This window comes from Sapajus apella, unplaced genomic scaffold (assembly GCF_009761245.1).
Source record: "Sapajus apella isolate SASKATOON/1434 unplaced genomic scaffold, GSC_monkey_1.0 scaffold3, whole genome shotgun sequence".
NCBI lineage: Eukaryota > Metazoa > Chordata > Mammalia > Primates > Cebidae > Sapajus > Sapajus apella.
In genome coordinates this window covers 54,453,883-54,472,521 of record NW_022436943.1, presented here as the reverse complement: position 1 = coordinate 54,472,521, position 18,639 = coordinate 54,453,883, and positions in this window count along the sequence as shown.

The window sequence follows — 18,639 nt, the reverse complement described above, 5'->3', positions numbered from 1 at the left end:
TCAGAAAAAAAAAAAGTAATCTGAAATCTACTTCCTTTAGGAAGTTTTCCCATCCTCTTCAGAGACCAAGACTTTGGCACTAGAGTTTTTTTTTTTTCATCCTGTCTACTGGAGCTGCCTTTTCATAGGTCTGGTGAAGGAGTATAAGGATATGACCTGCTTGAGACAGGGGAAAATCAGAGTGATGTTAACTGGGCTATGATAAAAAAAATTGCTTCTCCGTTTCATCAATTACCCTAAACAACCTGGATGCCTAGACATTTTCCTTGTCCAGATGAGTTTTGTTACCCCTGAGGTCCACTGCTGGAGCTGTTGAAGGGAATATTGTTTCCTAGTGTCTTAAGGAGGAGGAAAAAGGGGGCATATAAACTCATGTCTTGCATCTAGTCCAACACCCTGTTAGAAACTGTATTTATCATTTAATTCTCACCGTTAACACAATAAAGTAGATAACACTATTCTTGTTTTTTGAAATAAACCAGACTTTCAGAGAACTTGCCCACAATACAACTAATAAGTGACAAAGCTAGAAGCCTGTTCATTTGTCTCTTTGCTACTAAATTCACTGCATCATGCTACCTTCCACACTAGCTACTGTCCTTCCCACATGTCAGAAAACAGATTCCTAGACCATCGTCTAGGGCCACCTATGTATCAGACAACATAGGACACAAAAAGTATTTATTGGTAAGAACTCAAGAACAACTGGCATGTAACAAATGGGAAAACTGAGTCTGGGTATGGGAAGTGACTTAGCTTCCATCACTTGGCAAGCTAATATCCAAGATTGGGATGTCCTGGCCTCTCCACCAGTGTTTTATTATTTCCAAAATTACTATAAGTGGTAGATTAGGGCTAACATGTAGATGGTCTTAGTTTATCTCTGAACAATCTCTAACACTAACTTTGCAAGCTGCACTGCACCCAAGGCAACAGATTACAGCCCCACGAGCACCTGGCATTCCTTCTAAGCTGCTAACTGCTTCACGTAGCTTCTAGGGGCTGGAGGAGTGACCCAGCTTGGCAAATGTCTAGGGAGGCTACTGAGCGAGTGACTTTGAAATAAACAAGTGTCTATTCGCTCTTGAAATGACCTTAATTAACACCTGTCAAAAGATTTCCAGTTTAACATGAAAACTAGAGGGTGAGTAGATACTTTGAGTTCTAACTCTGAAAGATTCACTAATTACATTTCTCTAAGGCTCCTTTCTCTGGGCTCTTTCCAGGCTCAAGTGCTGCAGGCAGTAGACAAAAGGCAGGACAGCAGTGGAGTCTGAGACAAGCCTCTCTGGGAAAGGTGGCTTCTTCAACACTGACACCTTTTGTTCCTCCCACCTCCTGAATGTAGGAATCCTTGAGACTCATTTCCATGAGGCACTGGGTACTAAAGGCACTTCAAAGAATATCTAATGTAAAAAGCCCAATTCGTTGCCTCCAGAGCAGAGCAGTATCCTTAACAAGATTCTCTGCTTGAACATCTCTGGTGGAAATGAACTCACTGTAGAGTCCTATCCCATTAGACAGTGTTGGACATGGAGATGTGGGCTAGACTCTGAGGTGTTAAGGCCTAAGCTTAAACACGGGTAAACTGTGCAATTTGGGACCCAGTTTCTTATCTCTCTGGACCTCAGTTTCTATACCTATGAAATGGGAACATTAACACAATCAGGGTTGACGGGACAATTCAGTGATTTAAGGCCTAGACAGTGTCTTACACAGTACCTTTTTGTTTTCTTCTCTTCCAGTAGTCTCTCTACATCTTAAAAAATGTCATGCAATTTCAACGTTCAAAACAGCACTTCTTTGGAGTTTACATCTAAGTACAGAAGCAACTACAGTCTTGGTTTTTTCCTAATATCTTTCATAAGAGCTCAACGTGTTTAATGAACATCTCCACCTGAATATCCTACTGACACCTCCAGTGATGTGATTTGTTATTGAGCAGGCTAAATACATGTCAGCACACCCTCACTGTATCACACGCTCATTTTCATGTCTTTAATCCTGTTTCCCAGTGTTTAACACTGTTACTGAGCTCAGATGAAGGTCTATACATGTTTATCCATGGACCAAATTAATGATGCACATATTCAGAGTTAGAATTGGACAGCTCTACCCTGAGCACCAGTTCTACAATGGGCCTTTTTTAAGCACTAGGGAATCAGTGGTCTCAAGAGTCACAAAGCGTACAACCTGCGAAGGTGAAAATGTAATCATCATTTCAATCATTCACATAAGAATACAATTGTTAACTGGTGCATGGACTGTGCTATGTGCTCACCAAATCTTGTATATCCCTCCTTTCTTGACCAATGGAATTTGAGTCTTCCCAGCCTTTTGCAGCTAAGTGGAGCCATGTGGCTATTTTTTGACCATGAAATGTGAGAAATGATGTGTATTTCTTCCTGGTTGAGTCAGTGTAAAACCCCAAACAATTTGTCCACTTTTTTCTTTCTCATAACAGTGAATTGACAAATCACATGTTGAGATAGTGGAGCCTCCATGATGCTGGGCCCTTGAGTGACTCTGTGGAGTGAAGTCTCTCCCCATAAATATGCACTGGATATGGGTATATGCAGGAATTAAACATATGTTCGCCTGTACCACTGAAATTTCAAGGTTTCTTTGGTAACTTCAGTACAACGCATCTTATCCTGATTAACGTGGCACTTATTAAGTAACCATAAAAATGATATAATTAAAGGTAAGAAAAATGAAATATACATTATTAGAGGAAAAGCTATGCTTTTTAAATAAAACTTTTCTTCTAAAATGTCACTATTATCTCAATTTTCCTAACTAATTCATGTTATTTTATAACTTAGATTGGTGGTTTAAAGGTCAGCCTCCATAGTAAGGGTCCAGAGATCACAGCCACTAAAAAATAGCCAATTAAAACCATGTAATGTTTATTTCCTGGGAAATCCAGCATGAAATATTTTCTTATTAGCATTGGCTTATTGTCCCTTTTTACTTCTTAGACTAAAAAATCTATCCCCTTTGACTTCTGCCACATGTCAGAAAACATTTTAATCTCCCTTCTCCTGGTATCTGCCGTGACTGTTCTAATTTGGATTCATTTTGAATCACACCTTTGGAGCCCATTTACATGGTGCAATAGAGCACAGAAAAAAGCAAACCCACTTATCAACCCCTTGTTTCAGGCACTGTGCCTTCATTGTTTTATTTAATCCTCCTACTAGGGAGGGAGGCATCAGAGTCTCACAGTCTCATTATGCTGATGAGAACGTTGAAGCATGGTACATTTATGTGACTGACCCAAAGTGATGCAGGTAGCAAGTGACTGAGCCAATATTCTAATTAATAAGTGTCTGATTCTAGAGCCTGCAGAACAGGGGTCAGTGCTCATTCCTGACTTTCCCTCTTCCCAGTTGCCTTCAGTAATAAGAATCTGCTAAAGATTGAAATGGACAACTAAACATAATTAAGTGCCTAAAAGTTTACAAAATATTTTAGAGTTGTAGCTACTTTCATTATTATTATTATTATTATTATTAGATCTTCATAAACTTCCCTGCAATTGGTTTGGTATACAGGTTACAATTTCAGGAGGCAAGTTGCCTGGCTCTGTAACTCACGAAATGTGAGGCTCAGGCACATATAGAAAGGAAAAATCACTTCAAAATGTGATTTCTCCTTTCTATAAAATGGGGAAGTATTGCTTGCATCAACATAACAGAGTTGTTGGTAGAATTAAATGAGCTAATTGATGCCACATACATCTGGCGTTGCTTGGAACGTAGCACATGCCCTGAGGGTGTCAGATTTGTTATTAATGCTGCTAAGTCTTATTTAGTGAAGGAAATGAAGACTCAAGGCTAAGAGATCTGTGAAAGGAGAGAAAATAAAGCATCATCTTCAGTGACTTCTCCATGTCACAGAGCTGTAACTGGCAAAACTGTGACAAAGACAAGTCTTTTCACTAGTTGTCTACTGTTCACCTTGCCTCACCTCAACTTTGTGGGCCAAGCTCTTTCTATCAGCTGGCTTATCTATCTTGCAAAATACAGAAAGGATAAAAAATAAAATTAGATAAAATAAGATAGTCCAGGTATGAAAAGTGCTGGCAGTGTTTTTAACCATAAGTCACTCTTACTAAGGTGGAAAGCAATAAAACTTGTTAGCTACCTGGTGGAGTCAGACAAAGAGGAGTTTGAATTTGAGCCCTGCCATTTATAATCGTTGTGATTTGGATCAAACTATTTACATTCTCTAATAATTAGCTTCTTTATCTAGAAAATGAGGATAATAATTATATTCACTTCATTTAATGTTTGCAATAATTAAATGTGAGAACTAGGAAAAAGATATAACAAGGTTGGCAGTTCCTATTCTTGTTTTAATGGTTTATGCAAAGTACTTAGCTCAGTACACATTCTGACACTCAGTACAAGATATCAGCTGTGATTTTGTAAAAAATGAAGGGATTCAAAAATACAGTTAAAGATAATAAATTCTAGTATTCAACAGTAGAGTAAAAATATATAGTTAAGAATAATTTAATGTATATTTCAAAATAACTAGGACAGAAGAATCATAATGTTCCCAACACACACACAAAAAGATAAATGTTTGAGCTGATGGACTTTCCAGTTACCCTGATTTGATCGTTACACATTGTACACGGGTATCAAATATCACACGTAACCCGTAAAATACATGCAACTTTGATATATCTATTTAAAAATAAATTTTAAAAATGAGTATACTTTCTTATAAAACTTCAAAAAAGTTCTTGACCTTGAGAGGGAGAGAAAATGTTATTTTAAAAAATGGCTAGTTGACAGCTTTTGGGAAGCTTATGTTCAACATACATAGATACGCATTTGCATATGTGTATGTGTACATGTGCAGGTGTTTGTATGTTTACAGTCATGTACCACATAACGTTTCAGTCAATAATGGACAACATATATAATGGTGCTTCCATAAGATTATAGTACTGTATTTTTACTGTGCTTTTTCTGTGTTTAGATATGTTTGGATACACAAATACTATTGTGTTGCAATTGCCTGCAGTATTCAGTACGGTAACATGCTGTACAGGTTTGTGGCCTAGGAGCAACAGGCTATACCATATAGCCTACGTGTGCAGTAGGCTATATCACCTAGATTTGTGTAAGTACACACTATGATATTTGCACAATGATTAAATTGCTTACCAACACATTCCTTAGATTGTATCCTTGCGTCTCAGCAACCCATGACATATACATTTCACATTTTGAATGAATGTCATGCTTACTCTATTTCCAAGCTCTAATCAGAACACCTCCTATTAATTGAATGGTGTGCTGGAACCAGTCTGGGAATTTTACAAGTCAGTTGTTACAAACAATTAGCTTGAAATGGAGCATGGTGGGAGTATTTTCACCCCACAGAAATTGATAAACACTACAAATCTACCTCCCTAAAATAAAAGCACTGATTGTTAAACATTTACCCAAAAAACTGGAAATCACTCAGTAATTTAATGGTGAATGAATATTCTGTCTTCTAGTCAATTATCTTCCTTTGAACATATCATCCGATTTTAAAACTAAAATTATCAGTTTTCAGTTATGAACTGATGGAGTCTAAGAGAGCTCGTATTATTTTTAGAATAAATGGAAACTGTCAACTTTATGTTAATGGTGAAAAATAAAGTCTATCCAGTTAATTAATGTTAAAATTATACATTTTTAAATAGCAGTACTTTGAAGATTGGGATATAATTCTAATGTCTTTTTGCTTAAGTTTTTTGAACAAAATTAGTACTGTAAACTTACTCGGATGTGGATAATGATTCCTGTATCATAGAAGTCACTGTAATATCTTCCTGCTGGAGGTTTTGGAGAGCTCAGTTTACCTCTTGGGAGTCACTGCCCTCAGCATGTGCCCAAAGAACAAGCAGGCATTCTACTGATACAACAATTTCAAATGGTATTGTCAATTAGTAAAGGGATCATTTATGCAGCCTTTGGGCCTGGGAAGAAGATAGTTGACCTTGAGTTTGGAAGAAAATTGTACAGAAAGCTTTTGATACTCTGCCTAAGACAATCTGAGTGTGCTTTTATACTGTTGGAGGAGCTCTGTTGTTTCATTTACCATAAAGTTTGCAGCATGCATTTCTTAGGCTGATAGATTGAGAAAGGAACCTTACTACAGCCCTGTGAAGTATTACCATCATTTTATACGTGGGGTAACTAAAGCTCAGAAGAGTTAAGAAACTCATGTAGAATTATGCAATTAGTGAGTTTAAAAAGGAGCAAAGAAACGTGAGAGAATAGGAATGTGGAGTAAATGGAGAATGAGTTAGTACTATGGCGGGGCATACAGACACAATAAATACATGTCTGTTTGTTTATATGTATATGCGTTATAAAATTGTGTGTGAGTGTGTCTGTGTGTGTGTGTGTCTGTGTGTGTGTGAGTGTGTATGTAAAACCCCGGTACTCAACATTAGGTTTATTTGATTCCTAAAATATTAAAGGAATATATAAGGCACATATAGACACCTGCACATTATATTTTGCTTAAACCTTACAGCAATCTTTGTGTCAGAGACAAGGTCACTGAGGTTTAGGGAGGTTAAGTAATGTCTGAGTAAATGCATGAGCCATAAGAATATAATCAGATTACACCATCATATTTAGCAGCATTTTTTTGTGATTTAACTGGGCTACAGGGTTAGAGTAGATTGGTGGTTGGTAAGTTCTATTCAGAGCCAGGAGACATAATATCTTTGTCTATTGTACATGCACATAAGAATGGTGTCAGCCAGCCTGAAAACCCATGAAACTGCATTGGCGACAGTGGAAGCCTGACCCTAAACCTCAAGGTTTCTTCACAGAGAGAAGAACATGACATAGAGAGAAATGGTGGTTTGTCATCAGCTTTCTTTATTGGCTGCATAACATTTGCTCATGGAAATGAAGGGCAAAAGACAGGCTTTTGTCCTGGGGAGCCTGGCTCTAGAAACTAAGGAACAGGAAAGAGCTGCATTACTGCAACTAGGCATCCCTATACAAGAGGACAACATTCTGGCACGTTCACAGTTATCCCTGAGTAAAGAGGAAAGGACAAGAGGTAGCGAAATAATAATTTAAAAAGTAAAAGAAAAAGGGGACTGGTGGTTCCATGCTGTAATGGTGAGCACTCTGGACTCTGAATCCAGTGATCTGAGTTCAAAAGGAAAAGGGAGGAAAGAGAGAGAAAGACATTTATCGAATCACTACTCCATCCCAGACACTATTTATAAGTTAATTAATTTGATATTCATGGCAGATGCATAACATAAACATATTAATCTGAATATCAAATTTATTTACGTGCTAGATACTCAGGTACAAATTGGTTAATTAGCTTGATCACAGAGCTACAAAATAATGGGTTTGGGTCCAAATGCAAAGCACTATAACTCCAAATAAAAAGAGTTATTATTTGTGAGTACTCTGAACCTGAGAGACACAAGGTATTTAACTGACATTTAAGAATCATGACAATATTGCTGAGCAGGGATTGACATCCTTCTTTTATGACTAAAAAAATCTGAGACAAGAGGACATACTAGTCTTTTTCAAAGTAATGGGTATAAACGACGGTCTCAGGATTTGAAAACTGGTATTCCTGACTATGAAGCTTATGAGCTTTTTTTTCTTATTATATTCTCACTATTGCAAGTAAACTATTTCCACAAGCATATTACCCTTTAAGGCCATAGCTCTCCTTCCTGAAATTGCAAAGTAATTCCAGCAACTTAGAGCTCTTAAAGTCAATGTCTCAAGCATGAGTGACCTCAAAGCATTTTTATTATTAATGATGTCATGATTTTCTCCACAGCAGCTTTTTATGTCCTAGATTTTGTGAGTGAAAAAGATTAAAGCCACATGGATGGAAGTTGGTAGCATATAGAAACAGAAAATTTTATTTTTCCAAAGCACAATTTTGAAAAGACTGGCATTTTAGAAACACTGAGAAACTAATAATTATAAAGCCTAACACACTTACGGTGCTAGAAAAGGACATGGAGACTTACAATGACTGTGTCATATTTATACAGTGGGAAGTTGGGGACAGAGAGTAAGAACTCTTCTCTATGGTATTTTCTACCAGTGACATTTTACAAACTTCTGCACTTGACAAGTTTAATTATGAAGATAACAACACTCTTAGATGATGTTCATACCCTAGATAAAATGCGAAGCGTTTTACATAACTCACCTCATTTCATCCTTATAATATCCTTAGTAGAAAACTGATACTTAATGAATTTAACTCTTTCCTCCCATAGCTAACAAGTGGCTGGACTCAAATTTGAACTTGACCCCACCTGACACCAAAGTTTTGCATTCAGAATAAGCACATTTAATTAGACCATTCATCTAAGGGTTGCTCATATACATTTGTTTTCTATAGTTTTCTGTTCTTCTGGTCTAGCTATTAAAAAGCATAACGAGTCTATTCCTGAGTAAGGTGAGGAGAGGGCTATGAAAAGGTAAAGGGCACGTTAAAAAATAACCACATTAAGAATATCACTTCCCTTCACTGAACCTCAACTTCATCATGTGCAGCGGGGGGATTTTAAAAGATAACTGCAATGATCTTCTTCAAGGAAACGTGTTTGAGAGGCACCTCGGTGAAGGAAAGTGGGTGCCAGTTTCATGTCACCAGTGAGCAAGCTCTATCTCAGCTCTGACACTTGCCAGCTCCATGATTCTGGGCAAAATACTGCATCTATCTGCACCTTCCCTCAACTTTAAAATAGGAATAAAAACACCTAACCTGTGAATTACCATAGACTTAATGGGAAAAATGTGTTGAAAATGTCCCATACAATTTATGGAAAATATGACCAAGACATTTTGTTTTTTTTCATTTCCCAGTTGAGAAGAACCTTGTGAGAGGTGCCTGAAAGAATAAAGAAGGGAGAAGATCAACTCTTCAGATGAATTATATAAAGCAGACCGCTGATACACGAAAGTATTACATCCCCTTCTCACTGTTTTTGTTTCTGTTTTCTCTAATAAGCAGATGAAAATGAATAAATCCAGGAATGAGAAAGTAACATTAGTTAGGAAAAATAAAAACCCAAGGAAGATTACGAAAAAAAAGCTTTATCTTATCCCTTCTTTTGGCACCCAGCTGAGTCTCTATTCCTGTCTAATTATACATTAAAGAAGTATTAATTTGGAACTAATTGCCAGGTCCTGTGGCTGGCTCCAGGAGTAAATGGGAACCTAGATAAAGTCCCTGTCCTCAAGGTGCTAAAGGTAAGACCTTAGGGATACAAACAGATAATTTTTTATTTTAATACGGTGCAAAAAATATGTGCTCTGATAGGGTCAGGACAACTTGCACAAAGCCTGTATCTGAGAGGCCGGGAGGAGCAATGACATATAAAACTAGAGAAGAAGGCACATTTTACTGAAGAGGATAATGGAAGGACCATGAAGCACTGATGCTTTGTCCTGGGAACTGGATGAATGGATAGGAGAGCCTTCAATGCCTCGGCAGAGATCTGGGTCTTTATTTCAAGGATATAGAGCATTTAAGAGGTAATGTGACATGGCCAAAATCAATTGCTACAGCATCACGTGCAAACAGACTGTGTGTGTTATTTCATAATTTATCACTTTGAGACATTTTCGTCTGACTTTAGAACTCTAGAACACTTCTACCCAACCTTTTCTCCATCATTCATCTGCTGGGTGTCACACACTGTCTGCTTTCCATGGCTTCCTCCCCATTTTATCTCATAGGCATTTTTCCTAATTAGATGATAAAATGTGTAATCGAATTTTTGACATCTTCTTCTTGGAAGGTCTGGAATAAGAGAGTCTCTTTCCTAAATCCTGTGACTGCCAGAAGATAAAGTCACGATTCCTCAGCAAAGAACACACAACCGTGTACAGCTATCACTAGCCAACACCCATTTCAAGCTGTGTCTAATCACACATGAATCCAGACTCCCTGCTGATCATCACCCACTCCTTCCTCTTCTGTCCCTTGTGCATGCCATCCCCTTTCTCATTTCTGGAATTCCCTCTTTTCTCTTGCCTACCTGGGAACCTTACCATTAGTCAGAAATGTGCTCAATCACCCTCTCTCACCCCCAACTGTAGGAGGGCACAATGTACAATGATGTTCCTATCACCCTCACAGCACTCTGCTGAGGTCTATTGAAGTTTTGGCCACAAGGTGGGATGGCTTTTTTTTCTTATGTGTTTGGCCCCAACGTGGACTAATGATCTTAAAAGGCAAGCCACAGCACCCATATCACTTCCTATTCTGTCAATTGGGAGTAAAGTAATGAGGTTGTTTTGAAGAGAGAGACCTGTATTTAAATTCTGGCTAAATCACTTACTGTTTGTTTGACTTAGATCATGTGACTTAGTTTTTTGAAGACAAATGAGGCTTCTCTGGCAAATGAGGACAATAACACTAAGGATGTCATTAGTGTTGTTGACTGCTACAAAGAACATCATGCTACAAAGACCTGCTACAAAGACCACCATGCTTACTCCTTCATGTGGTGACTCCTGCACATTCCTAAACTCTGATGTTTGATTTGATGTGCAACTAGATGGGATTTTGGGGTTGCATCCTTGAAGGGAAGAAAGGGTGAGTATATTTTGTATGCTAGATGGAAAGTGAACCAAATATTTGGCAATGAAAAGAGGAACCACATAACTTATTAATTATGTCCCCCAAATATTTCTGGGTCCCTCTTTTTCCAAGCAGATTGTAGGATTACAAATCCTTGGCTTCTTGGAAGTAATTCTGGCCACGTAACTTTCTTTGGTGAATGGAGTATGATCAGGCCCTGTAGGTTCCTTCTGGGCAGAGTGTTAAAGGCTGGTATGGGGTCCATCTTCTCTCTCTTCCCTTACTGTGCATCTGGTGATGTTCTAGACAGTGGCTGTTCCATCAGTCTGCTTCCTAGGGGGAGGGCATTGCAGAACAGTGCTAGAACCAACCTATCATGAACTTGTTCATAAGCGAGAAATAAGCCTCTACTATTTTCAATCACTGAAATTGTGGGGCTGTTTGTCACGCATCGTAGGAAAAATTTGAGGTGGTCTCGTTGTGTTTGCTCCCTGGTGTTACTCCCAGTCCCCTACACAGCAAAAGGGATTTTGCAGATGCAATTAAGACTGTAAGTAATCGATAAAAAGATTACCTGGGTGGGCCTAATCATAAGTCCTTTAAGAGAGTCATCTCTGGCTGGAGGCAGAAGAAATCAGATTTGAAGTATGAGGGGCACTCAATGCAAGGGAGATTTTCTGCTGCTGAGATGGGAGGGATCATATGGAAGGACCTGAGAATAACTTCTAGGAGCAGAGAGTGACCCCAAACAAATAGCCAGAGAGAAATTATCATCAGCCAACAACTCAAATGAGCTTGGAAGTGAATTCTTTCCCAAAAACTCCAGATAGGCACCCCACCCTCCAGGCACTTCTATTTAAGCCCTGTGAGGCCATACAGAGAGAACTAAGACTCATGAAGATTTCTGATCTATGAGCTAATAAGCTATGAACTAATAAATAGGTGACTTTTAAGCTACTCAGTTTGTGCATGCTTCTGTTATGCAGCTATGAGAAACCGATACATTAAAACACCACATCCTGGCCCACCTAGACTGATACACAATTCATATTTGTAGTAAGGATGATTCCACTGTAAGTGTTTTTAAGGCGAAGACTGTGCCTTAAAGCATTTGTTTATTCAGGGCCTAGAAAAGTGCCTGAAAATGATGTATGCTTATTACTTATGAGTTTAACCAAACTGAGAAAATAAGATTAATGCAATGTGTTTGGCAAAGTATCAGATGTATACTTAATAAAATTTTTTGTAAGCATGTTATAACAATCACTGGTATAGACTGAAAAATGTATCACAGTTTTGAGAAACAGTTTACTCTTTTTTTCATTCTTTCAAACCACGTAGTAGCAGTATATATACATATACATGTAAATACATGCATATATATACACATACACATATGTATACACATATACATATACTATACCTGAATACATAATATGGGAATAAGCAAAAGTACATCCTTGAGAGGAATGGGTTACTAATGTTTTCAATTCCTCAAGAATCATTCTCTGAACTCTCAGAGTAGATGGAGTAAGTGGGGTCTTCTGGTTATATTTTTTCAATGCATCCTCTATCTTTCCTCTAAGAAATTTTCTCAACTATGATCAAATTATTATTCATGTAATTGACTACTTAAAGTCTGGCTATTCCCTCTAAGTACAGAAACCATGTTTAGTTGATTGGAGTTGTTTTTCTGTGACATCTCCTAGTTCCTGACACATAGTAAGTGTTTGATGTAAAACCCCAACAGAGAAGAGGTGTGAGCCTGGAAGGAACAGAGTCAATTCAGTAATCTAAATGCTACATAACACAGGACTTATTCTTCCAAGAATATGTAAAGGAAGAGGAACACTGGCCAGTATGCTACATGACATTAGGACATCATTCTGTGTAAGGGATCTAGCAAAAGCTAGTTGAGTTTCTAGGGCTCTAATAAAATGAGCTTGGGTTCAGGGGGACTAGCGGACAAGCAAAAAAAAAAAAAGGAAAAAAAATCCAAGAGGAAAATCCTGGTCTTTGGATTGGGCTGACACAATGAGAATTGCAGGAAAAACTGGTTAGAAACCAAGTGGGCTCCGAGTTGATTCATTCTGAGATTCTAGTGTCAAGTCTGTTTGACAACTGTGACCTAGCACCAGAGAAACAAATTGTTTCTGTGTCAGGAGATCAGATGTGGATCTAGGGAAGGGAATTAATTTTAAGCCTCATAAGATGCTCAATAACTATAGACAACACTTGCCTAGTGAGTCGGGAATAGAAACTGGTTGGGCACTTTATGTATTATCATATTTTATCTGTAGAGAAACTCTTAGAGGGAAGTGCTAATAGAATCCTCATTTTAAATATGAGAACCTGAAGCACTGTTTCCCAAAATTATAAAGCCAGTATTAAGGTCAAAAGACTGGTCAGTGGTAAAACATGGCAGTCTGCATGCTGAGGCCACACCCTAACATCATCTCAGTGTGAGGTGATGACAGGGAGTGTGTGCTGGAAGCCACAAATAGAGATGAAATCTGGTCCTACTATTTTGCAGCTGGTGTAACCTAAACAAACTTATTAACCTTTCTGAGCCTTGTTTGTCCTTTTCTGCAAAGTAGGCACAATTATACTTAAGTCCAGGAGTGGTGATGGCATTATATAATCATACGTATGGAAAGTGTTCAACAGAGCAGATTTTCAACACATGTTACATAGCCCTCTACTACCTCTTTAGGGATTGATTTATGCATCAGAAATGGCCTTTATTTACATGTGAAGATCCTCAGACCTTGCCCAGCTGGGAAGGTCAAGGAAAAATAGAAGTGAGATGATCAAGACTTGCCTGCCTTGCTATTTCTGGCCTATTTGCTTGCTGCTGAATGAAGATAATAGTGCTTAGCTTACAGGGTTTTTATGAAGATCAAATGAGATCATTTTTATGAGAGTGCTCTACAAATGTAATGTAAGGATATGTCAGGTATTACTATTCCTTCAATTCTGTCTCGTTCAACAGAATAAAAGACAGAAAGAATCCCAAAGCCCGAGCATTGTTAGGAGACAGATTTGTGTTTTCAATTGTTCTTCTTGGAAATTCTAAAAGTAGTTTGAGCCTGAATGAGTATTGAAGCGGATTTCAATTTCCTTTTAAATTCAGAGATGCCAAAACTCTGTGATTTAGGATCCCTGGAAAAACCACTGAAGCTGTCTTCCTGCTCTCGGTTTTAATCAAGTACTTGATACTTAGCTGAAAGTAAAAAAATAATGTCCTCAATCATGGTTAACCGTTTTAGAAATACAGGCAAGTTCACCCATTGAGGAAGTGCTCTGGTTTGAAGAACCAAATTCATTATGTTGGCTTCCAAGTCCCTTTATAGTCTGAAAGCTATTTTATCTTTCATTCTGCCTTTTCCCTCCAGCTTCCGGTCCCAACTTTGCACTGATCTACTCACCGCTCAGTTGATATATCTTCAACCCCATGCCTCTGTGCTTTAATTCATGATTTTCCCCTTCATAGAATGAATGCCTTTGCCACCACCAGCCTTCCCACACCATATATAGACTTCTCAATTCTGAAATCTCACTTATCCTTGAGATATAACTTAAATGCCCCCTACACTCCAAAGTCTTCCCTCTCTGTCCTATTCTCAATCAGAATTTGTGTTTTCTTCTTCTATGTTTCCCTTGGAGTCATTTATCCAGCCAACCGTCCCCGCCCTCCATTCTCCCATTCATCTCTCCATCCATCCTTCTTTCTCTCTTCATCATACAGTGTCTGACAGTCTTCTGTATTCCTGGCACTGTCCAAAATCTTAAAGCGCTACAAAAGGGTTAAAAAACAAATGAACAAATAAAACACTACTGCTCAGTCTTCAAATGACCCTTTCTTTAATATGAGAAATTACAAAATATTGTGGTCACAATGAGAAGATAAGAAAATACAGCTGAAAGTAGAAAAATATTTTTTAATAGGAAAATCAAATAAGACTTCAGATAGGAGGTGATATCCCCCATCTACCTCTTTTGAAGAATGAATATGAAATTGTCATATGGAACACCTAAATTGCAACAATTTTCACACTATTATATCCTACTTGAATATGTGGTTTCCATTATTCTGGGAGTCATTGAAGAGTATGTCACATTTTTTGTAGATACTGGATATTCATCCCTTGTCAGATGTATAGTTGCAGATATCTCCTATTCTGCAGGTTATTTGTTTACTCTGCTGTTATTTCTTTTCTTGCCAATTGGTTTTTTTTCTTTTATTTATTAATTTTTATTTTTATTACACTTTAAGTTCTGGGGTACATGTGCAGAACATGCACATTTGTTACACAGGTCTAAACGTGTCATGGTGGTTTGCTGCATTATCACCCCAACATCTACATTAGGTATTTATCCTAATGCTATCCCTCTCCTGTCCCCTAGCCCCTGCTATCCCTCCCCTAATCCTCCACCCCCCGACAGGCCCTGGTGTGTGATGCTCCCCTCCCTGTGTCCATGTATTCTCATTGTTCAACACCAACTTATGAGTGAGAACAAGCAGTGTTTGATTTTCTGTTCTTGTGTCAGTTTGCTGAGAATGATGGTTTCCAGCTTTATCCATATCCCTGCAAATGACATGAACTCATCCTTTTTTATGGCTGCATAGTATTCCGTGGTATATATGTGCCACATTTTCTTTATCTGGTCTATCATTGATGGGCATTTGGGTTGGTTCCAAGTCTTTTCTATTGTGAACAGTATTGCTATAAACATATGTGTGTTGTGATTTATTTTGCTTTTCAGAAGCTTTGTAGTTTAACTATGTCCCATTTACCTATTTTTTTGCTGAGTTGCTTTTTTTTTTTTTTTTTTTTTTTTTTTTGGAGACAGAGTCTTATTCTGTCACCCAGGCTGGAGTGCAATGGCATACTTTCAGCTCACCACAACCTCCACCTACCAGGTTTAAGTGATTCTCCTGCCTCAGACTCCTGAGTAGCTGGGATTACAGGCATGTGGCACCATATCCGGCTAATTTTTGTTTTTTTAGTAGAGATGGGGTTTCACCATGTTGGTCAGGCTGGTCTCAAACTCTTGAACTTGTCATCTGCCCAGCTAGGCCTCCCAAAGTACTGGGATTACAGATGTGAGCCAATGAGCCCAGTTGCATTTGTTTTCCAAATCTTATTTAAAAATGTTTTGCCTAGACTAACATCCAGAAGATTTTTCACTAGGTTTTCTTTTAGTATTTTTATAGTTTTGGGTTCAGTCTTTAATTTATCCAGTTGATTATTGTATATGGAGAAAGATAGGGGTTCAGTTTCATTCTTCTGTGTGTGACAATTTAATTTTTTCAGCACCATTTATTGAAAAGAGTAATCTTTTTCGGTGTGTTTTTGCTATTTGTCAAGGATCAGTTAGTTGTATTTGCAAGTATCCTGTTTTAGTTACTATAGCCTTATACTAATATTCGAAGTCAGGAAATGGGATGCTTCTAGCTTTATTCTTTTTGCTTATGATTTCATTGGGCAACATCAGCCACAACAACAACTAAAAACCCCATTAAAAAGTGGGCAGACGACATGAATAGACATTTTTCAGAAGAAGACACGCAGATGGCCAAAAAGCATATGAAGAAATGCTTAATATATCTAATTATCAGAGAAATGTAAATCCAAATCACAAGATACCATCTCAAACTAGTCAGAATGGCTATTACTAAAAACATAAAAAATAACAGATGTTGGCAGGATGCATAGAAAAAGGAATGCTGATACACTGTTGGTGCTAATGTAGATTAGCACAACCTTATGAAAAACAATATGGCGATTTCTCAAAGAACTAAAAATAGGACTAGCATTTGATCTAGCAATCCCACTACTGGGTGCTACCCAAAAGAATATAAAATATTGTATAAAACAGATACCAGCACTTATATGTTTATTATAACACTATTCACAATGACAAGAATATAAAGATATGGAATCAACCTGAGTGTCCATCAGTGAATGACTGGATATCTGTTTTTATATATAGAATACCACTCAGCCATAAAAAAGAATGAAATCATGTCTTTTGCAGCAACATAGATAGTACTGGAGGCCATTATCTTAAGTGAAATAACTCAAAAACAGTAGGTAAAATACCAGATGTCCTCACTTACAAATGGGAGCTGAATTATGTGTACACATGGATATATAACATGGAATAAAAGACACTGGAGACTCAGAAGGGTGGGAAGGTAGAAGAGGGACGAGAGATGAGAAATTACCTAGTGGGTACAATTTACATTATTTGAATGATGATTACACTAAAAGCCCAGACTTCATCACTATGCAACATATCCACATAACAAAGCTGTACTTGTATCCTTTTTTGATATAAAACAAAAAATAACTTATTCATTTATAGTCTTTTAAGGAATGCCTGGCACATTGAAATTAATGTATAGATAGATATACGGTGATGTTTTAGTAAGAGGAAAATGTTTCTTTTTCCTGAAATGTAGGAGCTCACGATGACAATATAGGAGGACAAAAACCAGGCTTAGAGATGAGCACCAAGAAAAATCTCAAGTTACATTGTGAAGCAGTAATAATAACTAATGCTTATTAAGCACTTAATAGGTTACAGATACTTGCTGAATAGTTTCCCTGTATTACCTAATCTATAAATCAATCCTGGATACAGGGATCATTATTATCTCTATTTTAAGCTTAAAATACTGAAGCACAAAGAGGTGAAACAGCTTTCTTAGGTCACAGAGTTATGATTCAGCTGAGATTTAACTTTGGCATCAGTAGCATTCCTGTACATTAATAGTATCCAACCCAAGAGCCAAATTAGAAAGCAACTCCCAAAGATGGCCAAAAGCAAGCTTCTCCAGAGTACAGCTCCCACCGAGTGAGACACGGAACCAGAGCGATATCTGCATCTCTGAGCAAGGTATACTGGGTTCATCCCCAAAGGACTGGTTGAACAGCAGGATTAACCCCCCAAAAACGGCTGCAAAAGCAGCCCAAAGGGGGCGAGTCAAGGCAAGACGGGGCACTGTCCCACCTGGAAAGTATATCTAGAATGGAAGATTGGTGGGGGCATCACCCCCTTGGTACTCTGAATTAGATACAGTGATTCCCTCCAAGACTTCAGCAGCACACAGACCAGGAAAATGCCACCTGGCTAAGAATTGCCCAGAGTTGCAGACCTGGCTGACAGCCCAGGCTGGCAGCACTGGCCAGACCAGTGCCTTGTCAGCACAGACCAGGATGAAGACTTGGACTAACACCCAGAAAGCTTGCAAAAAGGAATGGCCTGTCCCACAGAAGGGAGAGTTGAAAGTGAAGAGAGGGATATGGACAGATAGGACCCACCCCCACAAGATCTAGGAACTGAAATCCCTCTCCTGGGAGAATCTCACAGTTAACACACCAGACGGAGCTCCAACCGAGAGCAGTGGGCTTGGCAAAGGGAAAGAAGCCTGCCCTTGGGAAAGTGGGGCTAAGCCAACAGGCATTAGTGGAAACCAGGCAAAGAAAGAACAGCAGCCTGGCTTGAGTCAGAGGCAGCCCAGCAGCGCCTCCACAGGCAGACAATGGACAGACTGTCTCAAGCGACACTGACATCTGCATTTTATTTTATTTTATTTTATTTTTTATTTATTTTATTGCATTTTAGGTTTTGGGGTACATGTGAAGAACAAGCAAGATTGTTGCATAGGTACACACATGGCAGTGTGATTTGCTGCCTTCCTCCCCATCACCTACATCTGGCATTTCTCCCCTTGCTATCTCTACCCAACTCCCCACCCCCCACCATCCCTCTCCTATTTACCCCCAACAGACCCCAGTGTGTAGTGCTCCCCTCCCTGTGTCCATGTGTTCTCATTGTTCAACACCTGCCTATGAGTGCAAACATGCGGTGTTTGATCTTCTGCTTTTCTGTCAGTTTGCTGAGAATGATGGCTTCCAGGTTCATCCATGTCCCTACAAAGGACCCAAACTCATCGTTTTTGATGGCTGCATAATATTCCATGGTGTATATGTGTCACATTTTCCTTGTCCAGTCTATCAT